The following is a 25806-nucleotide window of genomic DNA, read 5'->3' as shown; positions in this document are numbered from 1 at the left end:
CCAGCTTTTTCTTTCTTTTTTTTTCATTCATTTTAACCCAATTTTGTTTATTTTATTCTTTAATTGAATCTTGTAAAAATCTCACTTTTTTCCTTTTCTTCATACAAAAATCTTGCTTTTTAATGTTTTATTTCCCTGTTTCCTTTCATTATATTCATTTCATCATCATTGATATTCAATGTCTGAATGCATTCTGTATTATTTGTCCATTTCTTTTCTGTTGTTACCAATGGTAGTATATTCCTTAAATGCTGTCTTTCTATAACACATATGTGTTTTGTTTCTGTGTCATTACCACATTGTGATTTGTTCTGTTCTCTCTGAGCAGTACTGGGGATCCTGTCCTTACATGAAGGTTGTTTCTCGAGGTGACTCTTACTACAAGTGGAAACAATGTCTGCCTTAGTGATGTGTAAATCAGCACACAACACACCAGAAAGTTGCTATGTAGACCAGGCTGATCACAAACTCACAAAGATCTACATGCTTCAGCTTCCTGAGTGCTGTGATTAAAGGCATGTGTCTCAAGTCCCAATGTACATGCCCTCTCCTTTCTTTTTTTATCAATGTATCTTTTAAATGTATTTTTATTTTTTAAATTAAGAATTAGATAATTATCTCCCTTCCATTTCCTCCTTCCAATTTCTCTTACATCCCCTTCCTTGCTCCCTCTCAAAAATCAAGCTTGTTTTGAAAGAAATTATTTTTATTGAAACTAGATTTTTTTTTCATACAATATATTCTGGTTTCCCTCCCCCTACTCCTTCTAGTTCCTCTCCACTGCCCATCCCTTCTGGACCCAAACCCTTTCTGTGTCTCTTTGGAAATCAAATGAGCTTCTAAGGGATAATAATAAAATAAAGTAAGATAAATCAAAAACATATCAGAATATGACAAAACAACCAAACAAGAAAAAGAGTCCAAGAAATATCACAAGAAACACAGAGACACATATTTGCACACATAAGAATTCCATAAAAAACCCAAACTGGAAGCCATATCATAGTGATAATTTAATATAGTGATGAACATACATTTATTTCCATAGCAGGTATAAACTTGCTTGGGACAATATTCACAAAGCATACCTTTGAATAAGAAGGAATAGAAGACATTTTGGCAAGTTCAGGAGCCTCTTTATGTTGAATGTCTGGCATGGAGCTACACTCAAATTCTGGAAATGGTAAAAATGATTTACCCTTAGTAAAATACAACATCCTGTCTAGAGGCCTGGGAGGAAGAGAGTCCTTTAAAAGAAGCTTTACACAAATCTTTTAAAAGTGTTCTTGGACACAAAGAAGCTAACAGTTGGCCGTATCAAGCATGAACGTGGGAGAAGCATGGGATTATATTTCATTTAAAGTACACATCCAGTTCAGCAGTCACAGGAAAGCTAGAAAAAGTCCAGGAAGGGAGAGAGATTTGGTTTTGCTAAGCCCAAAGAGTTGAAAGTTAAATGGTGACATTTGACACAGTCAGGATGTCACCTTATTTATTAACCTTCCCTCGAAATGAACTCTTACTGCTCAACACAAGAGGCCTTGTTCTCTGGTTTATTCCAGGTACTCAGCCACTCTGACCACTGGAGGTTTCAAGGTAGCAAGCACAAGATGACAGAATAACTCTGTGAGATGTAGAAAGTGACCTCGGCATTCACCGATTCTTTGATGCTGCAGGGGTCCCACAGAGATGTTTTCCCAGAGCCTTGGGGAACTGATGCTCACTTGAAGCTGGGGAAGGCAGGTTGGCAGTCATTTATGTTCCAGCTGGACTTTGACTGTCAGGCTACAAGCTGTGAGTTTATGTCTAAAAAGACACAGGTCACAGCAAAGAAAGGGATGGGGTCAGAGTGGTGTGGAAACGCCGGGGCAGGGAGGCAGATGTGGAGGAACGCTAGGAGGAGTGACAAAAAGACATGGACAAGAGGAACTGGGGCTCCTTTCCTGAGAAAGAAGATGCCCTGAAAGCACAAGAGTACAGGAAAAGATCTCATCAAAATCCCCAGCATGGTAAGGGCTAGGTCAGCTCCCCAAAGAAATAGTCAACTGGATGAAGGAGACGGCAAACCTTCCTGAGCAATCCTAGAGAAAGGCTCACACGGCTTCTTCCCTCCACCTGTGCTTGGTTCCATACATAAAGGTGATTCTAGTCCATTCCAGCTGGTGTAGCAAACCCCACAGACTGACGGCTTGTGTGAAGTAGAAGGTTGTGTCCTACACTTCTTAAAACTTGACAGTCCAAGACCAAGGCCCTAGCAGACTGGATATCTGGTTTGCAGATGGCTTTTTGTTCCCCTTACAGTGGGATCCTGAAGTCTAAAAGCCATGAGGTCCCTGCTCTCCAACAAAGTGGACCGTGAGAACCAAAACCAAAGTTATCCTCTGACTTCCATGTGCACACCATGCAAACAGAACCCAAATTCTCTCTCTCTCTCTCTCTCTCTCTCTCTCTCTCTCTCTCTCTCTCTCTCTTTCTCTCTCTGTCACACACACACACACACACAGAGAGAGACCACCCCTCTAAGGCGGGCAGGAAGTAGGAATAGGATGTTTTGAGAAAAACAAAACCATAATATCTCCTTTCCTTTTCCTCCCTTCCTTTTCCCCCTTTCTTTCTTCCTCTTTTCCTTCCTTTTAAAAAACTCCCCTTCTCCAAAACAGGCAAGCCAGCATGTCAGTGGATTAAGCTGATGAGGTCAAGGGTCATTTCCAAGGGGTCTGGAATCAAGTATGGAAAAAGATAATCGAGTAGAAGATTGTGTTTGACAACAAACTGTGGTCCTTGCATGGGTGAGCAGTGCCCCAGCAGCTCTTCCTTCTACACACTTGAAGGCTCACTGGTCCCCCACTGTGGAAGCACAGCACAGATGAGAGATTGGAGGTATTAAGAGGGGTAACTTTTCTTGCTTTAATTTCTTGTTTTGACTTGGTTAGGCACAACAGAAGAAGGCCCAAGTGTCATTGGCTGTTATTTAATGGGTAATAACTTTCAGCTTGGCTCCATTTGTGGGCCGGGAGGGTCAGTGACTGTAAACTCCTTTAGCTTCAGGAATTTCAGTCCCGATTCCATAACCAACGGGTATATCTGAAAAGAATGTGTGCGTTGGATGACCACAACCCTAGAAAAGCCAAACAAACAAAAAGGCTCAAGTTAGGAATGTCTGCAGTCTCTCGCTTATCGTGTCCTCTCCTTCATAAATCTGGATATTTATGGAGAGGCAGCTTTTCCGAGTAGGCTGTTTTCAGTAACATTCCAGAAGCAAGGAATTTCAAGGTCTGTTTTGCTTAAATCGAAAAAAAAATGTAGGAGGGAGAAGGAAAGAAGCAAGAGATGGGTAGAAAGAACCTGACTTGGAAGAAGAAAGGCTCAACTTCAAGGCTCTATCTGGATGCCTTGGCCAGCACCTGCGAGGGTCCAGACCTGGACGTCAGCCTGATTTTCCAGGGCCAACTCTCCTCCAGGCTGCCCAGCTACCACAGTGAGGCCGAGCGCTGCTGCTCCTGGTGCCTCTGTGACTCTGTCCCACTTGCTCAGGATTGCCTTACTGTCCCTAATGCCCTCATAGGTCTATGCCACACCGGTAGGCATACACCTGGCTGTTACAGATGCACATGTCAGAAAGATCTGACCCCATCTTCAAGGTTCCAGACTCACGAGTGAATTCATTTTAATCAGGTTTCAATGGGACCCAAGAATGGGGACAGCAAAGTATGGGGTCCTACCCCACTGCTGCCAGGCTGGCAGCTGCTGGTTCATAGCCCTGACTTGTCAACTATCACAATTCCAAGCTGACTATACCAAGAGCAGGCCATCAGGGACTTCTAGTCTTGAGGCATGAACACTTCTATTTTCTTAGAGGATGGGCCTTTGGGCCTACCTGTGGGAAAGGTGTTATTTTATCTACATGAATTGAGGCATGAGCCCAACTTAATTGTGGTCAGGGCCATCCCCTGGACAGAGGCTGTCAGGCTGTATAACATTTAGAAAGTGAGCTAAGAACTGGCATAAAGTCACCCTCCTCAGACCCTGATTGTGGATGCAGTGTAGCACCTTCCTCAAGCGCCCGCTGCCTTGGTTTTTCCACCATGATGGATTGTGCCTTAAACTATGAGTTAAAATTGACCCTTTATCCTTTAAGTTGTTTTTCTCAACAGGAAGAGAAACAAATACCAACCAAACACTTTATTCTTTGTTTCTGCTTTCCATGACTGTAAAGCCAACCTACTCTACCAGCCCATGGATTGTTTGTCCTAAACCTTCAGGTAGTACACTGCTGACTTAGAAACTGCTAATGAGAGATGCGCCTACTGCTTGCTAATAGATTATAGTCTAATGCTGATGAAATTTTGTTTTTCTAAGTTTTCATCTTTTTTTTTTGACACAGAATAAGGATGACTGTTCTGTTATAGATGCTGTGTTTTCCACATGACATTTTATCAACTTTTTCCTTATTTCCCTCCTTCCTTCCTTGCCTTTCTCCCTCCTTCCTTCCTCCCTTCCTTCCCTGCTTCCTTCTTCCCTCTGTCTTTCCCTTCATTTCTCCTTTATTCCTTCCTTCCCCCTCTCTCTTTTTTCCTTCTCTCCTTCGTTTGTTCATTCATTCGTTCGTTCTTTCCTTCCTTCCTTGGTGGCCTCTGGTACATCTGAAAAACAAAGAGAAAGGCTTCAGAAGGAGAATGAAATCTCATGGGTGCTGATAGCGTCCAGGAGTTGACAACCTATGTCAGCCTACAGTCAACGCCGCCTTGTTGGTGGTCTGTGCTTGGGAGACAAGCATGCGAAGCCAGGGTTCTCACGCAGGCTGTTAGATATCCTTGTGTAGCCAGCTGTTCTGTACCATTCCAAATAAACTATTATTAGGAAAACATTTTGTGGTAGTTCCTGCTTTGGGACAAATCACGAATGGTGGTCTCTCTCTCCGTGGCCTTTCTCAGCAACACAGGACTGGAGTTTTATACAAGAAACTAACTCCATTTGGGATCATAAAATCTCCACAGCACCTGCTTACAACCTTCATATCACCCTCGGTAGCTTCCAAGGAGCTATCTAAACTGTGTGGTTTGGGCTGGGAGTCCCCATGACTAATCCTTTAGACTCCCCACAGGTAGTATAAAAGGGTAAAGAAGCCTAGGGCATCAGTAACCTACAGCCAGCGCCACTCCCCATACTTATTAAGGCTGCCCCCACAGCTCGATTAACAACCCCAGGACACTCTGTAAGTCTGAGGACCACTGGTAGAGAGACTAGACATGGATGTGGCTAGGGTGGTGGGCAGGAGGCAAGGTTAGCAAGCAGCCTCGCTTTGCTTTGTGCCCTCTCCTCTAGACACACAGGCTGGATACTGCTTACTCTTACTGTTTTGTTTTGTTTTCCCCAAATCTCTGGAACTCAGGAGGGCTAGCTATCCCTGCCAGCTTTCTAAGTATCCCAGGTGATTCAGTATTTTCAACAATGCTCTTATTCTCTTTTAGTCTCTGTGGGATTCTGAGGAAAGTTTCTTCTTCTGAGTAGGATTTGCAAGACTTCAGTTAAACTATTTAAAAATAGTTTCTAACATGCCTCCAAGTCTTCAGGGAGCAGATGGCTTCCAGATAGCCCGATGTCAGATAACATTCGCAGGAAAAAAACTCTTTGTGACAACCCTTGGTTCTATTTTGGTTTGGGGTCCTCTGGCCCCCTCCTCTTCTACAAACAATCCCAACTAAACACTGTTGAGGAAGGTGACCTTCGCTAAGCAGAAGCAGAGAGGTTGTGCACAGTGGCTGGGTAGGAAGGTTGTAATGCCATGGAAATAGCTGACAATAAATTAGTGGCTGGTCTATGGGGTCTAGGATGGTACGCAAGGCAGTCAAATGCAGAATCTGACCTGGGATCAGAACTCAAAAGCAGTAGTGGTACCCTAAGTCCTACGTCTTTCAAGTGTAAAGGGTGGCATGTCCAAAGCCTCTCAGGCCAAATGTCCCATCAGCTGTTCAGATGTGGACAAGTGGACCCACAGCTAATGAAAGGGGCTACACAGTCTCTTGCCTTTCATTCTCTGTTCCTGCTGAATGTGGAGACCACTGAGAACAGCGACTCCAGGAGACATGGGAAGGCGACTGTCACAGCCTGTATGCAATAGCACACAGTCCATAAGCAAGAAGCAGGTTGGTATGTGGATTGTACATGAGACCTGCTTCCACCACCTCGCTGCCTTTCCCTATGGTGTAGTTTGAATGTGTTCTCTTAGAAGCATGCTTCTTAGAAACCTTCCTGATGCAACAATGTTGGGAAATGGGCCCAATGGGAAGTGTGTCACCAGGGTCCACCTCATCAAAGGACCTGATCACTTGCTGTTTTTTTTTTTTTTTTTTCCTCTGTGTGCCATGGGAGGAAGTTGCAAGAAGGCTTTGCAAATGTGGAGCAGGTACTGGTCCAGAGGCATGGACTTTTTTGTTGTTGTTGTCATTGCTATAATGAAATACCAGAGGCAGCCTTAATAAAAAAGGAATTTTTCCAGTTCACACTTCTGGAAATTTAAAGGCATGGTGCTAACATCAGTTACACTCTGGTGAAAAGCTTGTGGTAGGTGACTTACAGTTGCTGGAGTACATCAAAGAGGGAGGGATCACATGATGGACAAGTCAAGAAGCTACAGGGGAGCCTGTGGCCCCAGTTACTTGGAAAGCTGGTCCAGGATAATTGAAAATTCAAGTTTTGCTCGGGCCCTGGAGTTAGTTCAAGGGCAGCCTGGGCAACTTAGTGAGCTATTCAAACTAAAAAGTAAGAGGTGCATTAGGAATAAACTCAGTGCTCGAAGCTTGCCTAGTCATGTGTGAGGCTTTAGGTTTTATCCAGATTAACACAAGCCCATGCGTGCACACTTTGAAGTCAAATCTAACTCCTGTGTCACCCACGGCCCCCAGTCACTACTCACTTACTTCATGCCCACCCTCACAGGAGTGTCAATATTTTAATACAACTGGACATGCTAATACACCATGGCCCAAAGCTCAGTTCAACAGAAGGAAAAAGGAAAGAAGAAAGAAAACAAACAACAATAGAAACAAACAAAACAAAGTGTCTGAAGAACTTTATCTTCTAAACAAGTAGTGGACCCCAAAGGAAGTCTAAACTAGAATAGATCTACACCAGATACATAAAATTCATGATGACATGGTCATGATGGTTAGTAGCCTGGCTGGAATGAAAATAACCTCTTCCAGAGCCTTGATTATTTTTCATATCATATCATATTTTTCATATGCTATGCCCAGAATTCAAAGTAGTCGTAAACCACACTAAAATTAATTTTTTCTTTTTGGCCACCAATCAGCTCCCAAATCATGACACAGAGCCTTATTATCAGTTTTGAATGCTCTACCTAGCTTAGGCTTGTTTCTGGATACTTCTTTTAACTTAAATTAACCTGTTTCTCTTTATCTACCTTATGCCTTAGGGTTCTTTACTTCTCTTTCTTTCAGTATAACAGCATTCACTGACTCTCTTGTCTGGCTGGCTGGCAGTTGCCTGGCTTCTGGCCCCCTGGCATCACCCTCTCTCTTTCCTTCTCCTTCTCTTGTTCTCATCTGAGCCTAGATTTCTCCTCCTGTTTACTCTCTCTGCCTGCCAGCTTGCCTATCCTTCTGCCTGCCTAGCTATTATTAGCCATTCAACTCTTTATTGGACCATAGGAAGTACATCCAAGTGCCTGCTTATCCCAAATGCATACACGTGTGCAGCCTGCCCTGTCCTCGGTCCACGCTCACATCAGGCAGTAGGTGTCATTCCCCTCACATTAGAGCTGCACAGCATGGAGAACTAAAACAGCAGATTCAGCCACCAAAACATTTAGAGACATGGAGGTCTCTGAGGTCTTAGATGTGGGGACTGACTAGGTGGCCACCCCAGAGGTAGGGGCACTGGACTAGGTATCTCACCCTTCCCTGGCTAGCGTCTGCCAAGTTCCCTGTGTCTCTGTTTCTTTTTGCAACTGAGCTATTTGATGTTCAATGACTTCCATTCCCCCAAAACAGAGTTGTGTGCTTTGTCCCTTATATCTTAGGTACCTATCATCCCTTATGTCTTGGCTACTTATCGTCTCTTACAAGCAGATTCTGGATTACTTCCCTGAGTGAGGTACCTTGTTATGGAGGAGGTCCATGGACAGAATCTGGCTGGAAGAGTTTTGTTTGAGAGCCTGGGTAATGTTATGTTTTTAAAGTGTGTTGGCAGCTTTATAAGATTGCCACATGAAAATCCAGCTCTCATGAAATAACAGATTTGGCCAACCTAGAGCCACTTTGAGCCTTCCTGTACTGGTGATGAGGAGACAATGTACTTTTTGAGAGAGCTTGAACTTGTCAGCTTGTTTCAATCTCCCTCTACTCCTTACCTGCCCTAACAGACTGCATTGTCTCATGAAGTTACTTAGTTGTCTGTTACTGAAACAAAGTATCCAAGAGCTGGGCGGTTTTGTTGTTTGTTTGTTTGTTTTTCTTGGCAAATAGTTTTGGTTTCAGTTCATGGTTGGTTAGCCTACAGCATTTACTTTTAAAACATTTTTAAACATTTAGTGTGTGTGTGTGTGTGTGTGTGTGTGTGTGTGTGTGTGTGTGTGTGTGTGTGTGTGTGTGTGTCTGTACATCTGTGTGTGTGCACACCTGTATGCACCATGGCATGTGTTTGGACTTGTGAAAGTTGGCCCTCTCCTTCCACTATGTGGGTTCAGTAGCTAGAACTCAGTTTACCAAGCTTGGTGGAAAATGCCTTTCCCTCCTCAGTCATCTCTCCAGCCTCCTGCTACTTTTAGAGTCCAACACATCCCAGAAGCTCCACAGGTGGACCAACCTTCACCACGCAGACCTTTAGGCAACACCAAATCACAGCTCCTTTACTGCCAGCATCAGGTGTGCATCCGTCTACACTCCCTCAGGGTTGAGTCCCTGCAAGGCCCTCCAGTAGACTCCGACAGTTCTCAGTTCCCACCTCTGAACTGGAGCTAGCTTTTGTTAGAAACCACATTAGATGTCCTTCTATCCCTCATTTGTCTTGTCTGGCTATAACCTCAGAACATGTCTTCACTCTCCAACCTCAGAAAGGATGACCTCTCTCCAGACATCACTGGTTCCAAAAAATAAACAAGAGCTTGGTGATTGGGCGTTCTGGAGGAATGTGTGTTCTTGTCCCTCTTCCTGTAAATTCACCGCATTCCTCAGGCCCCCTGAGCCTTCTAAACACACAGGCCAAATGATCTTGAAATTGTTTGTCTAACCACAATTATCCAAGTCTGTTTTCTTTCCAAGTGTCCAGTTGGAGCCACTTGGTTTTGTGGAGAGTATGAGGCAGCAAAGCCTTTTTGGGGTCAGGTATTTGCTGGAGCTGTGGCCTGACAAGAGGTCACTTTTTTCCAAGGTCTGATCGTGCATGAAGAGGTCTCAAGAGAGAATTCCACCTCCTGACTGGTTCTTGGAGGACCTGGCCCATCGATTCCTCTCCATGTCATTCATGGGTTCTTCTAGGCCCTTGATGCTGTGTGTGGAAGTCGTATCACCCGAATGGCATTGCTAGCACTGAACTCATTAGTTCCATATCTGTCCTCATGGGTGTTGGTAAGTGCTTCCAGTTCCTACATCCGGGTAACCAAGAACACTCAGTTTTGGCCTTAAAAGTGCCTATGACATGAGACACTAGCAGCTGTGAATGAGGGGAAGACTATCTGAAGGAAATAATACATGGCCTCGTAGGCACACTAACCAAATCGCCTCCTTGCCTCCCATATCTTCAAGTGTCATCAGTTCCGACCCCTTCTATCCCTGCTAGGCAGTTGCAAGCAAGGATTTCTCCTCCTCCATTTTTTTTCTTGTAAATATAAAATTTTAATCCCTAAAGGGAGCTCCTTAGATAGAGAGGCTTAAAAGTTAACGGAAAATCCAAACATCAGGAGCTTGGGAAGATTGTTGTCTTATGGGCTCCCATCTCACACAGGTACAAAGTGTCACATAGGACCACTGTGCCTGCTACCTATGACCCTTCCTCAACCTTGTCACCGTTTCCTCTTGATCTGTGAACTTCATGTGAGGCAATTGTGAAGATCATTGGTGATCCTCTCTCCAGCAGTTCTGTCCTGGAATGAAGTCTTTCAAAACAGATTCCTGAGCACAGATGTCCTCAAAGCTCTATGACACAGGCAGCCAAGAGGGGTCATAAAATAAATAAACAGGTATTCGAGGTCCACACACACCCAGTGTAGGCTCGACACACCTCTGCTAGGCTGTCCACGCCTCTTTCTTCAATGCCCCTTTCATCTTCTGCTATCTACCTCCTTAATGTCCTTTTACTTTCCTCAGAGTAGAACCACTAGACATTGCTGGGCCAGGGGACAATGAAAGGTGGCCACCTCCCAGACTGTCACTTTTGGAGACCACAGGCCATTAGATCACACATCAGTCCTTTGGAAAAGCTATGTGTATTTAGAGTGAAGCCAGATGAACAATGAACCATGAGATAGAGACAGTAGATAAAGACAGAGCTGCTCAGCAGATTCGGACACTACCTGGAGAGCATTTGTTATTACTAACTGTTTCTCTGGGATCTTAATACATTGCCATTCTCCTCATTTCTATGGTAAAAGAAACCCCCATCTGCTGGCACTGGCTTCCCATGTGGGCCACCATGTCCTGCTGTAAAGTTCTGTACTCTCAAGGTGCCATTTCCATAAACTTGGATGAATGGTGTCTTCTGGCTTTGTGTTGTATTTCTTGCTCTCATCTCTGTAATTCTTTTTGTCCTTTGGATCCAGATCCAGATTTCAAGACCTGAGGAATCTTAATCAACTTTCTTTTGTTGCTTTTGCTTTCCTTCAAATTTTGTGTGTTGTCCATGCTATGCCTCTATGGCCTCTTTAAATATTTCTATTTAATTTTATATATCTATAAAGTTTTTTTGGTCTCAGAAGTAACTGGTATTGTTCCAGAAGTTTGAGACTCACTGTGGACAATGACAAAGTCTGTCCCATTCTCTCCGTCCTCCTGTGAAGGGGGGATGTGAGCTGTTGCTGTCAAGCTGGCCCTTAGCCATTCCAGTATTTTGTTTTCTGTATCTTTTGAATAGGTTCCTTAAAGAAAAAAAAAAAGAATTATTGTATTGACAGGAATGAGCATTTTAAAGCATAGTTGGAGGCTTTGCCAAAACAGGTGGGATTGTCACACCCATAGGATAGAAATTAGCCTCAGTTGAGAGCTCCTGAGGTTGGAAGGGATCTGCAAGTCATCTCCAAGTCTTCACACACACAGTAAAGAGAATCCAGCTCCTCTTGATGCCTCTAGCCACCAGCCACTCAGCACCTCAGCAGAAGAGACAGGTCACTATTGACAGACTGTCCTTTTGTTCTTTGAGCCAAAGCTATATTAAGCCCAAATCCACCCACCCCTGACATGAAGTGCCTGCCACATGTCAAGCATGGCCCCTGACAGCTGGGGACATGAAGGTAGCACATACTGACTGCCTCCCTGAAGGACACAGTCAAGTGGTAGCTCCATGAAGGGACACTCACAATGATGTAGACAGATGGGCCCTTGGGGAGCTCACAAGCAGAGGCCCAGCAAGCCCAGAGCTCTTCAGACATGAGTCTGGCTTTGGAAGTGCTCCTTGCAGACTATATTTTGTCTTCATGACAGACCTATGCTCACAAAAAAATTAATCGTTTTGCATCCTCACCTCCTAGACTCCAGGTTTACTCTTCTCAACATCTCCAAATATATCCACAATTGCACAAAGTTTTTTGTTGTTGTTGTTTTTTTGTGAGTTTCCTCATCTAAAGCTCTTTTGAGATGGCACCTCTAAGCTAAGTACAGTGTTCCTGATATACTTACTCCAATTGGAGCATCCCACCGGTACTATTTCCCATGTATAATTCATGGAGGTGCTATGAAAGCCAGTATCTCCCATGAATGACTCTGATATTCTGAAAATGAGACTATGGCATGTGGTCTTGTTTCCTGGTCAGCCTTAGATGGTCAAAACCCAGCACCCTCCTGCCCAAATCTCTTCTGGACTCACACCTGTCTCCTCGGAGATGAACTGGAGACCTACCCTCTGCTTAGGTAAGGTTCACTGTGTTGTTATCAGCACTTCCTGGGAAGGTGGTAGCTAATTAATGCCTTGGGGCACGAGGCCAGGTAGAGACTATTTGTAGTGTGTGGGAGGAGGTATAGAGGCTAGATGGAAATAACTTCACCATTTTAAAGCAGAGACTGGAACATTTGTGGATTTGAGTATCCAGAGGAGTTTCTAGAACCAATCCCTCACAGACATTGGTGCTTGGTTGGGTGTACAATTGTACGAAGGACAATTTGACTTCTCTGCTGTTTCTCATGCAGGGTTTCTGCTGACATATTCAATGCTATCTCCCTCTTCACCCACCAAATGTCACCTGTTCATTTTGCTATTTTATTTTCTGTAGGAACTTAGGACTTCTCTCAGTCCCCGCTCTAGTATGTTCTGTAACTTTACTGTGATGGCTCTTGGCTGTTTTGGCTTTTGTTTCTGTTGTCTCCACATAAACTCTCTTCTTCTTTACTGGCAACTTTTCTTATATATTGCTTTCTTGATGATTTCCTTACCTTCACGGTCTCTTTGCTCTTCATGGAACTTCTATTTCAAATGGATCCACTAATTTTCCCACTCCGGCTTCACCCCATCCCCCATTTTCTCTGTTGAAATAAAATTCATTTATTTTTAAATGTATTTTGAAGTGTCTTGACAAGGCAAAACTTAACACTCGATCAAGACAGTGTGTTCCAAAGAGGAAGTACACCGAGACAGGAAGCCAGCTTGCTTTTCATTCTAACACAGGTGGCCCCTGGAGTCTGGCCTCACAGATGGACTAGTTGATAGCAATCAGCACACAGGAAATGAAGGAAAAAGAAAAGCAGTCAGCTCACCACCTTCCCTGAATTCAAGGAGCCTTTGTGTAAACAAGGGTTTTGCTGGTTCAGGGATTAAGACATTTGCATAAAGGCTTAACGAGGTTGGGTAGACAGAAAACCTTTGAAGTCCTTGTTTTATTGTATTCCGAAGAAGACTCATGGTGAATGTTTCTTACAAATCCTTCCTCTGATTTTTAAACATTCTTTTCTTCAAACTCATTAAGATGTTTGGCTCTCTTTGTCATGTCTTGGAATAAGGAATTGCTCTGTGTGTGTGTGTGTGTGTGTGTGTGTGTGTGTGTGTGTGTGTGTGTGTGTGTTGGGAGTGGGGCAGGGAGGGTTGTTTAACAATAGCTGACTTGATAAGCCTGAGCTAATTATCAAGGACAAGGCATTAATTATTTCAACTATTTCTTTAGCATAAGATGAGCCCACGGTCCTAGGGGTGGTCCCTTGGCTGGGAAAGTGACCTGGCCCTGTTGGAATGTTGGGTCTCCACCCAGGCCTTCTCCCCTGATCAGAGGTTTTCTCTAACCGGCCTTCACTGCTACTCTAACCACTGGCCTCCCATAAAGGTAATTGTGCAATCCTTCAGAAACAAGACCAGAAATCAGAGCTCCCCAAACCACCTTAGGCATATACAGCCTCTGGCAAGGATGCTGCTGCCCCAAGTCCTGAGGACATTTTTAGCTTTTAGTCAAGAGGGAAACTAGTTAGTTATTTTCCTTTGGGATCTGCTTATTCTAAACTGCCTAGCCAATTTCTACCTCCTATTATCATCACCTTTGTCCCCGTTCCCAGCTTCTGACTGAAGATGTACCCCTCAGTGCCATTGTGGGATTGGGGTGATGAATGACCTGGCTTTCCCCAGCTGAGTTTGGGGTGTTAAGTGAGGCAGATTGGGAGTACCCTTCCAGAAGGCCCATCTAAACGACCCCAGCTGTGAGATGGAGGGAGGGAGGGAAATCTTTGACTGGGATAATAAGCACCTTAGTTAGTCATTTGTTCTGGGTTTGAGGCCTAACAACCATCACTTGAGTTTTAGGTTGAAGGGACCAGCTCCCCATTTCGGCAGCCATAACAGCCAAACACATGCTTTTCTGACCTTGCCTTAGTCACTAGGAGGTCAGATGCCTGCCTCATGGCAAGGAACCAATCAGAAATTAGCTGGTGGTGCTATGCTTTATGGCTCTGGGTGTGCTTTACGGACAAGCGCACAGCAATGACGTGCAGAGCATAGCAACCACCCTGGGAGGGCCTATGGGCCATAACAACCAGTTGGCCAATCAACACAGGGCAAACCCTCCAAGCCTGGAGGCACACCAATCCTGAGCCTGTGCATACCCCTAGATACTCCCCTTACGCTGCCCTATAAGATCTCTATGCAGACGCTTGGAGCTGTCTTTCCTAGCCATCCGCCATGGTGGGTGGATGAAAGGCCTGAGCTAACATGTGGTTAGCTCGTTAAAGAACAATAAAGCCTCATGCTGTTTGCATCAAGCTTTCGCCTCTGCCTTGTGATTGGGGTGACCATGGACCTGGGCTGAGATCCTGGAGGCCTGAGCTTCCGGGGGTCTTACAAGGTTAAAATAATTGTGGCCCTGTCTCTTTTGACTGCATGTAAGAACTGCAGTGCTGAATTGAGCCAAGATCTGAGGTCTTATACCTGGGCAGTAATTTTCTTATAGAGAAGAAAATCATTAGTGATAAATATTCTAAATATCAATCCATATAGTTTTTAAAAATATTTTTTAAAGTTTTATTTATTTTATGTATGTGATATTTTATCTATATGTACATTGCATGTCAGAAGAGGACATAAGATCCCATTCCAGATGGTTGTGAGCCACCATGTGGTTGCTGGGAACTGAACTCAGGACCCTCGGAAGAGCAGCCAGTGCTCCTAATCTCTGAGCCATCTCTCCAGCCCCAATCCACATAGTTTTAAGTTTAATGACTCAGCAGTGTGATTCCTTGGACTGTTCAAAACAGACAGAGAGACAGACAAAAAGCAGCATACCCATCATTTTAGTTTTTGGTTATACTTTCTTGCTGGTTTTTAAGACCACATAGGTGGCCAAAATTCTTTTCTTATTTATTGTCAAGGCCAGCAGAGTATTTGGTTCTCAGGGTCACTTGGGCTTGCCAGGAGCCTCTGGCTCCCCCAGCCTTCCTTTTACCAGTTGTTCCATCTGTGTGAGCACAAGTCAAAGGCCTTGCTTGACCATGGCTTAGCTTGATGCATTGAAGACATTTTTCTCTATGCTGACCCTCTGTAGAATGGACACTGGTTAGAGTTCACTGGGTGGGGCTCTGTCTTCCTTAGAACCTCGATATAGTTGAGACCTGCTTTGTGAACAGAGGTTGACATGAGTCAAACCACTTGGGTTTGAAGGGTCACCTTCTAATTACTTTTAAACTTTCAAAGGTCATGAGTGAGTAGCACTCAACACCAATAAACTGAGGAAGATCAAACTGATGTCAGTCTCAGCCTTTCACAGTGTCTAACCTGAGACCCTCCATGGCTCTACTTGGGGTGATCCATGGCACGGAAGGAAGCCCATACTCACAATCCGTTGGGGTGCATCTTCAGATGGAAGTAGACAACCTGAAAAGTTCAATAACTACCCTCCTTCTGTACAGAGGTTAAGTTGTAGGACACTATAATACTCTGATTATTGATTTCTATAGAAACTATCTTGTGTTCTCTAGTTTCTATCTAGGCCAGGTCTATATGTTGAAAAATACCGGACATTTCTTTCTTAAAGCTTGTGTATGACCAAGATCCCGAAGGGTAAGGATACAAAAGCCTAGGAGAGTCTTTAGTGACACTATCCATCTTTAAGGCAAAAGAAGATATATTCGAATCATTTTTGTTTCTTTCTTTACAGAGTTCGCTGGCAAACTAGCTTTTATTCCTCTTCTTGGGTACTTACTGGGTTAATCACTTCACCAGTGTGCACCTGGCTTCCTGTATCCTCTTCTTCATTAGCAATCATAGAGAAGTCAGAGTCTGTTAGGGTTCTTTGTCCCCACCCATGGGACTCTTTAATGCCTTGAACATTTAATGAATGTTCTGTATGTTGTCTAGCTGATCATTAACCTGCTTGTGTTGGATCTATCACCCAACAAAACTCCTGGAATGAATATATATACCTTACATGTTAAAGAAGCCAGTCAACTTTTAACACTTGTATACAATAGGGAGTCAAATTTCCAGTGTTTCCTTTAAAAACTCCTTTTGAGCATTTCCTCAAAATTTATAGTCTGTCAATCCCTATCTACATAGGAGGCAAGCACAGTAGCATTTAGGGTGAACTCCTCCCTTTAATGATAGCTTTCTATCAGTTCAACTGATAGGGCTAGAAAAGCCATAGAGTAATTTACTGCACACAATCTGAATTAAGTACCCACAGTGCAGAGATTATAGGACACAGAACATCAGAAATAACGTGCAAAGAGATGATATCCAAATGTTCTTTTTCTGTAGATAGTATATGCCACAGCAACTAGAGAGTGAAAACAAAAGTATGGGTTCCCAGGGTGCCGTGGGGCAGAAACAAGGGTAGACATGTATGTAGCAAAGAAGTCCCAAGTATCTCAGCTAGAGAAAAACAGGCTTGGAGATGTGAGGCAGAAGGCATTGAGACCCAGCACAGGCTGCATCTCCAGCTTCCAGCCCAAACAGGCTCTTTGCCTCCAGCTGTTGTTAGCTGCCCCTGGCAGCAGCTAGTCTAACACCTGGCAGCTGATTCTTCTGGTTCCCTTGGGATCTGTGATTTCCCAAGACTGAGGTCTGGGCTCCTGCAAACTCAAATGAGCTTTCCGAGGCAAGCAATTTCAAACTATCAGTTCTCTTGGATACCTGGCTAGTGTTGGAGGCACATGGTTAGAAAAACTTAAAAGTTTCCTCTAGAAACCAATAAATATGTCATGTAAAAGAACACATCGGAATCAAATCAAAACAAAAAACCTAAACAAACATCAACAAAACACCATGAGGTCTAGTGTTACTTCCTTAATCTAATATAAAAAGGGGTACAGTGATCCTCCTAGGGTTCAGTTGGACTGAGTAGTTTTATGGGTGCCACCATTTTGACTCATGCTCTATGATTGCATTGGCCAAGATGGTGATGAAATCGCATGGTTGTTACCAATTTCATGATGTCACTATCTAAGATGGTGGTGGATAAGTCACACTGGTGCATCCATTTTGATGAACTCCTCAGCTAACATGATTCTGTTTTTTAAAATCTGGATTTTTTTCTCATTTTTAAATTTTCAAATGTCTAATGGAAATGTTCATCTCTACTATTAGTTTTATTTTTCTAGGGCTCCAGCTTGGTATTGAATGCTTCCTTAAAGAATGGATTCTTTGGTTGCTCAGTGTACAAAAATCTCTCCTCGGAATAACAATGAGTTATTTTTCAAACACCTTTCTATTTCTGTATTTTCTGTTTCTTGCAATTTACTTTCCCTATTAACTTCATTTGCTGCCTTTATGTCACAGGCTTTTTTTTTTTTTTAAATTAAATCCTTCATCTTTGATTAATTTGTAAGCTCCAAGGCTTCAGAGGTCTTTGTATAAATACCTCCTTTTCCTCATAGTCCCAGCAACTCTTACTCATTTTATGTCAATCCAAGTTGACTCCAAAAAGAAAATCAGTTTTCATTTTTGTTATTTTAACTCAAGTTTAATTGAACATGGAGTTCCTTTACTGTATCTGAGAAGTATTTTAAGAGCTAAAACTTCCATTTCCTAAAGTTTTTAAGAATGTATTTTTAGGGTCAGACTTCATAATATTCTTAAAAATGAATATTCCTGGGCTGAGCCCAGGCGTCACACTGACCAGTGTAGCATTTGGAAGATCAAGGCAGGAGGATTGCTTCAAGTTTCCAGGCAGCCTGAACCACATAGAGAGATCAACCTACACCACAGAGGGAAACTCTCAAAACCAGAATGAAGAATGGGTGAATGAATAAAAATATTCCTGGTTGAAAAAAATTATATATATATACATATATATATATATATATATATATATATATATATATATATATATGTATATATATATATATTTCAATGCTAGGAATCAAACCCAGGCCTCAAGCATGCTAGGTAAGTACTTTCTACCTCTCAATTATGCAATCAGCCACTTAGATGACATTTTAATCCTGACTTCTAAAGGCTGACTTAGAAGAAGATATGTTTGCTGTTGTGTAAAAGAAGTTGGGGGGGGGGGATGAAGAAATCTTAGAAGTCAGCTCTGGAGATGAGAGAGGAAGATGGCTGACCTGGACCAGGAAGCTTGTTCCTGTGACAGATAGGATGGCCTCATGGAGTCTTACTGTACCCCAGTACCCCTGGGCATAAGTTCTCTTCATAGATTATGTTCAATCTTTTCTTTTGTTGTTTTGTTTTTTGAGACAGGGTTTCTCTGTAGCTTTGAAGCTTATCCTAGAACTCGATTTGTAGACCAGGCTGGCCTTGAACTCACAGAGTGAGTGCTGGGATTAAAGTCATGTGCCACCAACACCTGGCCGATTCTTCAAGTTACAAAAGTTAACATTTTGTGTATGTGTACACGAAAACTCAAGTGTGAACGTGTTCTACTGAGCCTGCATAGTGCACAAGAGGCTAAGGGCAACTTGGAGGAGTTGATTCTCTCCACCTTCTGGTTTCTAAGAATTGCACTCTGGTTGTCAAAGTTGGTGGCAGGCACATTTACCAACGGAACCATCTTTCCAGCCTTGCTTCAATTTGCTAATGTATTTTCCTTGCTTGGCACTGGCTTAGTCAGGGTTTTATTAGCTGTAAAAAGACACCAGGACCATGGTAACTCTTACAAAGGAAAACATTTGACTGGGGCTGGCTTACAGTTTCAGAGGTTTGGTCCATTGTCATCATGGTAGGAGATGGCGACATGAGGGCAGAGCTGAGAATTCTTCATCTTGATGTGCAGGCAGCAGGAGATTGTGTGTCATCCTGAGTGTAGCTTGAGCAGGTAAGACCTCAGTGACACACTTCCTCCAACAATGCCACACCTACTCCAGCAAGGCCACACCTCCTCATGTGCCACTGCTGAGTCTACGGGAGCCATTCTTATTCAAACCACCACATGCATGTATAGAAACAGGCTTGGGGAAATCAAATAAACTGGTCAGGTCTATGTTGGAAGCCACAGGGTTGGACTTCAAGGTCATGTTTGGTTGACTCCAAAACCCACAACTTGCAATGATACTCAGTCCCTAGACTGGAGTACAAAGTATCATCTCAGATGAGACAATGGTGTGTGATAGTTTGAATCAAATGACCCCCTCCCCTTCCCCATCCATCTAGAAGATATTGCCGGAGGTGGGCTTTGAGAGCTGAAGGACTTGTACCATTTCTAGTTCACAACTCTACTTCCTGCTTTGGTTGAAGATGTGACCGCTCAGTTTCCAGCTGCAGCTGCCAGGCCTCTGCTCCACCATCATGCACTCTAATCCCACTGGAACCATAAACTCAAATACACTCTTTTGTCTACAGATCATCACGCTAATGGTATTTTATCACAGCATTAGAAAAGTAACTAATTCCGAGTCAGAGGTGAGCTGAGGTTTTCAGTGTGAACCCTCATTTGGATAAGTTGAGTTTTCATACTTTATACTTTGGAACTTCAGGGCACACTGGGGCAATGCCAGCTCTTCACGGAGCCTCCTCTACCACCACATGCCCTTCCTATTTTAAGATGCAGTTTTAATGAGAGTTAGGCTGACCTCTCCTCAGAAAGACACTGGCTCTGACCTGCCTGTTATCTGAGGCCCCACTTTCACAACTCCACACTCTTGGTCTCCTCACCCGCAGCTAGCTGCTGGGAGTTCTCGCCTGGCTACTTTGCTCACGGTGCTTCAGAGGTGATGAGCTGTGTGTGAGGCCCCTTCAGATCCAGGGCCTGAGGCAGGATGGCTGTGGCAGCAGGGTGTGTGTGTGGGGGGGTGGGGGATGGTTCTGCAACAGTGCCTGTGGGCAGAGATGAGAGACTTCTGGAGGGTTTAGGATTTTTCTCAAAGAAGGAAGTGCACATATGGGAACCCGACCAGCATGTGAACTTACTTTGGGCTGCACCAGAAGGGCAGGGTGAGCCTGTGCTGATTTGGATGGGTTCAATTTCCAGATTGTTTTCTTCCTGTTGCTAATTCGTATACTCAGGCTTGATAATAGCACACTGAGCCCAGCTGAGAATTTAAATCTGAAGTGGCAGGATATCCACTGGGTTAGAACAGAGCTGGACCTTCCTACTTGGATAGATGTATGATCCATTCTCCCCCCTGTACTAGAAAACTGAAGGACCCAATTGAAGCCTTAGTTGGAAGATAATTCCATGACGGAGGACTCATGCTTGCTGTCCTCTTGTGTCTTGCTTGCTTTTGCAGTAAAAGTCAAGCAAATTCCTCCTGGTGGTGGACGACACTTAAAAGCATTAGGAATATATATGAACTCCAAGCAGTTGCTTCCAGGAGTTCCCAGACTGTGTCTTCTTCTGGATAAGAAGCCTGCACCTACAAGGAAGTATTTGGAGTTATCCAAGGCCACTCATGACATGGAGGGGCAAATGGATATGTCTTAACTTTTAGGCCTCAGAGGAGAGGTGATGGTCCCAGCCGGTATTATAAATAGTTAGCCTCCCATCTCCAAAGAGAAGCAATGCACAGCTATCTCAAGTTGCGAGTTAACAGAGTTCTCAGGAAAGCAAAGTTTCCAGTTGCCTTTTTGATAAACACATTCTTGGAAAGGGCAGCCTGCTACCTACGCAGGGACCCTGGGGAAGATATTTTGAGCAGTCTGGGGCTGTCTGTCTGCACTCTTTGTTCTCACAGTTTGAAGTCCTCTCCAGTTAAATTATCAGGAACGAGGAGTTAGCATCTAACTGGCAGTTTTGATCAATATCTGTCAATCGGGTCAGGTGGGGCACCAGATCCTAGGATATAAAAACATTCCAAGGCCTTCTCTCTACCCTCCTCTCTGATCACCAGGGTGTGAAAAGTTCAGGGAGATGTCTGCCAGTGCCACTGACCCGGATTTATATTGTCACCTTTTACTAGCCCTTCTATCTGCACTGTTCTGTCTCCCGAACCCAGCACACACAGTCGTACCTGCTACTGGAGTGAAGGACTCTCAATATATAGTTCAAATAAACAGTATGGCCACAGTTGCACACCCTCACGGGCATTTTTGGTCTCAAAGACACTTCATCTGCATTGTCAGCGCTATTCTCTTTCTTGATTTTACTTCCATCCCCGAAGTCCTAGGCCATTGGATCACGGGTGACACAAGACTTCAGATTTTAGTTTTAGTAGCAAATGAATCTCCTGCGACTCATTTATATATTTGTTCTCCCGGTATTTCTTAAATCCTCTAAATATTTCTGAGCTGCTTTTTACCACTGTTGTGTCAAATCCCTTGACTGGTTCTAGAGTTACTGGATGGGAAGGACCATCCATCCAGATAGTGTATTGTGTCTGCTGACTCTGGCACCTTCCTCAGTTTTTCCCTCTGTGTTATTTAGTTGAGCCATATGAAACTGCCATCATGTGATATTACAAGCAGCTTCTTACATGCTCCACTTACCGCCCAAATGCTCTATTACTTTTCTATTGCTGGGAAGAGTTACCGTGACTAAGGCAACTAATAAAAGAAAATGTTTATTGGGGCTCACAGTTGCAGAGGGTTAGAGTCCAGGACTACCATGGTAAGGAGCATGGAAGCATGGTACTGGAGCGGTAACTAAGAGCTTACGTATTGAGTATCAGTCACAAGACTGAGAAAGATAATTGGGAATGGCATGGGCTTTTGAAACCTCTAAGCCCACTTCCAGTGACTCGTCTCCTCCAACAAGACCTCACCTCCTAATCCTTCCCAAAGAGTTCCACCAACGCGGGACCAAGTGTTCAAATAAAAGAGTCTACATGGGACATCCTCATTTAAACCACCGTAACTATCTCTGGAGTTCCCTTTCACATAGGTGCACACACCGCCCACAACCCAAGCTGTTTTCCTGAGGCTCCTGTATGCCCACCTCTCCCCCTCAGCCCAGACATAAACAGTCTGAAATCTAAACAGTATTTTCATGGCCCATTTTGACAGCAGAGATCTCAGTGCAAATTACCCAGTTTCTCCATTTTGTGGCTTTGATATATTAACTGGAAACACCCAACATTCAGATAAACATACAGAAAAATCAGAGATGAAACTGTAAACTGAGTAAATAATTCATCTCTGCTATTGTAAATATTTAGTAAAAAAATGCTTGTTTTACATGGAAAGATAAGGAGCCTTGTGTGGAAATCCGTATCATAAGAATTCATGGAAGACAACTGCCTGGAGCAGGTTAGTAAGGATCCCAAAAGGTCATGTCAAAGGCTGAAGCAGCTGTCAAGTCCAGAGAGACTGGAGCATGTGTTCCTGTGTGCCAGCCTGGCCAATGGCACTGCTCCCAGAGGATCTGGCTGGCTCTCATCCCAGGAGCCACTTTTCCTGTCAATTATATGCTCTTGACAAGTCTGAAATGGAAACAGAGGGCAGACATGGTCACAGTAGAAGTCCTTCCTGAGGTATCCAGGAGAATGGTCTGGAGAGCAGGAGGAGGCCTGATTTGTATGCTCTACAGCTTCACGTGACACTAGCTTGGAGACCTAGAGTTAGTTAGTTTGCCTCCAGATTCTTTTTTTATGAATTTTTATTTAAATTAAAAATAATCTTATTTTACATATCAATCCCAGTTCCCTCTCCCTTCCATCCTCCCATGCTCCCCACCAACCCCCATCCCACCCTGTATCCACTCCCCAGGGAGGATAAGGCCTCCCATGGGGGATCATCCAAGTCTGTCACATCATTTGGGGCAGGACCTAGGCCCTCCCCCATGTATCTAGGCAGAGAGAGTAACTCTCCATGGGGAATGGGCTCCCAAAGTTCATTTGTGCAGTAGGGATAAATACTGGTTCCACTGCTAGAGGCCCCATAGACTTCCCAGGACGCCTCCAGATTCTTTACCTGACATTAAAAGAGTACAAGTGTTACAGGCTTCTACAACATGACATGAGGCCTTTCTAGAAGTGCTTGCAACAGTGTCTGGCATACAGGTCCTTAAGGACTTGAATCAAAACTTAATCAAGACAGCATTGTTGGTAGCTGAATTACTGGGAATAGAGTGTCCTGACTGCTTAGAAATGGGAGATGGTCAGACTGGGCAGGGGGTGGCATCATGATGAATGTGCTACTAGGTGCCATCTCTACTTTCCTACTGTTGTGGGAAAATTAGAGAAGACTTTAGAGGTCAAATAGCAAAGATCCAAAGGCAAGAATGGAGCTATTTTATTCATGAGAAATCAAAGGGAACTAAACCCAAGAAACCATTGTGCCAGACACTACAGGACAAGAGAGCCACACCACCAACTTGGTTCTTGTGTTCATGGATAATAAACATCTGGGAAGTAGATTCTCACCTTGAACATATCACTTGTGTCTCGCTTTGTCTGCTAATCCCTGCATTGGGGTTTCTCACCAGCAGATACAACAAGAAACTGAGCCAGTCTCCTGGGAAGTGACGACTACTTGCATGTAGCTGAGTGATAAGGACTTGTTGTAGAATGAGGACCTTCATCTTGAGTGTGGATTTAACCAGTTGGACAACAAAAGAGTCAGCAAGTGGTGAGTGGTGGATTGTGAGAACCAAGGACCTGCCTTTCTTCCTGCTCTCCCTTCTGAGCATTGTCACCAAGCAGTGTGTTCATTTACTTGCTATCTTGTCTCCTTTGCTGATGTTTCATGTGTCAACATCTCCTTGTTAACAAGATTCTTGTGATCTTGGCTCACATTTTTACAACCTACTTGGAGTCTCTGAAATCACAGTGCCAGAGTTGGGATCCCTTAGCACCTGATGACCTCATCAGCAGAGCTAATAAGCCTAAGTTCAGGCAGTGCCAAGCCCCATCAAGGATGTGCAGGAAAACCTACCATGCCCTGCATGAAATAAGACACCAGAACTCCGAGACATAATTTTTATGTGTGTTAACATACAGTAAAAACCAGTGATCCTTCTATACCTCCGGTTTCTTTTTGTTTTCGGCTACTTTTTGTTTTCCATGCTTTGACACATGAAAAATTGATACAATGGGGCTGGAGAGATAGCTCAGTGGTTAAGAGAATGCACTGCTTTTTCCAGAGGTCAGGAGTTCGGTTGTCACTGCATATATGGGACAAATAACAACTGCCTGGACCTGCAGCTCTGGGAAATTCGAGGCCTCCATCTCTGAGCACCGGCACATGTGTGCTCATACCCACACAGAAACACACAGGCATGTGCAGGTTTTAAAGACTAATAAGATAAATCTAAAGCAATCAATATTGTGTAACCTGGTGGGAAGTGACATGGGTTTATCCTCAAGTAGGCCTGGCATCTGGCTTCCACCCCATTTCATATCAGATGTGAGCATTTGTAGAATGCCTTAACTGTAGGAGTTTTCATTTACTAATGGGTAGATGGAAAGAGTGATAATTTACTGAATTTTTTTTAGAGAATTAAATGTTACAATTGTGACAAGTCACCGCTTCCATCTTACTGAGGGAGAGTATCCCTCCTGGTTCAGGTAGGAACGGTTTCTAACACTCTGTTTTGGTGGCCATGGCTCTACTCACTCTTCCAGGCCCTTGGTTTACACATGGACGCCAATAATTACTAGGAACTCTGATAATATTTGATGCCGTGCATTTTTAGAAAAACAAGCTGAACACAGCAAATGATGTAACAAAAATTGTTGTGAAGCAATTATGTTCAGAGTCTTAAGAGTTGGAGAACACTGGAGGTAGGCTGTATGATGGTCTAGCCAGAGAAGTGGTGCATTGAGGGAGACGCATGGATAAGAGGTGGTGAGCAATTAGTGGTGTGCCCGTAATAACGATGAACACATCAGGCATTGTTCTGAAGCACCGAGAGGTGGTCAGGATGCATTTTGTTAACAGAGAAGCACATCAACCAACACTCTTCACTACCTACGAGTACTTCAGTTAGTTTCATACCATATTCCAGTTTACCTACCTCTCTGCATCCATACTAACTTCCTGTTTGCCTTGGTGTACTTACATTTTAAAGCATTGCTACACCTAGCCTGTTATGCGCCATGGGCAAGGAGAGAGACACTTATTGGTTCACATAAACAGGTCACGATGGATCGGGGCTGCAGGACAAGGACTTTGGAGCCTCCTTACTCCTGAAAGCCCAAGCCAGGGCAGAAGCAGGGTTTATAAGCACAAAAATCACAAACAATTGGTGTTACGATAAGTCTTTCCACCAAAAGCCACCCGAGCCCTACCGCCACGTGGGTGGTTTCCGCCAGCCACCTGATTTCTGCCTGCCGAGTTAGGGCCCCAGATAATACACAGAGACTTATATTAGGTACAAATGCTGCTTGGCCAATGACTAGGATTTCTCATCTGTTAGCTCAGTCTTAATTATCATAAATCTGTATATTTTATAAGACTTATCTTATTTAGGCTGCCTTCCATTGGCATCCTCATGCCGGGATCACATGGTGACTCTGGAGGAAGGGAGAAGGGGCCCACTTCCTTCCTGCCCTTGTTTATATATGAGTCTCCCTCCATGTGACTTCCTGCCTGGATCACCACTTCTTTACTACATTTCCCAGAATCCTCCTTGACTCCTAGTCCTGCCTAACTTGCTGCCTCATTGGCCAAACAGTACTTTATTTATCATCCAATAAGACAAATACATACACAGAAGCACTTCCCCCATCAAATTCGCTACTATTCAAAGGTTTAGTACATTGTCTTGATGGTGAGGAGCATGACTGCTCATAGGCAGACATGGTATTGGAGAGATAATGGAAAGTTCTCCATTCT

General features: G+C 43.8%; 1 long non-coding RNA gene across 6 annotated transcripts; it reads right to left on the bottom strand.

Moving 5' to 3' along the window:
- Positions 1-4585: 4585 nt before the first annotated feature.
- On the bottom strand, positions 4586-25312 carry LOC103160546. 6 transcript variants are annotated; one of them, XR_003479430.2, is made up of 6 exons: positions 23394-25309; positions 22208-22451; positions 18787-19046; positions 12603-12692; positions 10970-11095; positions 4586-4643 (listed from the first exon to the last, which is right to left on the bottom strand). It is a non-coding gene; the product is annotated as an uncharacterized LOC103160546 (long non-coding RNA). The 6 variants fall into 6 exon arrangements; XR_003479428.2 differs by having other exon boundaries at positions 4587-4643; positions 8830-11095; positions 23394-25312; XR_004772358.1 differs by having other exon boundaries at positions 4588-4643; positions 8730-11095; positions 23394-25312.
- Positions 25313-25806: the final 494 nt, after the last annotated feature.

The sequence above is a fragment of the Cricetulus griseus genome (assembly GCF_003668045.3).
Source record: "Cricetulus griseus strain 17A/GY chromosome 1 unlocalized genomic scaffold, alternate assembly CriGri-PICRH-1.0 chr1_1, whole genome shotgun sequence".
Taxonomy (NCBI): domain Eukaryota; kingdom Metazoa; phylum Chordata; class Mammalia; order Rodentia; family Cricetidae; genus Cricetulus; species Cricetulus griseus.
Note: the sequence above shows the minus strand (reverse complement) of the source record. Positions and strands in the feature narration are given on the sequence as shown.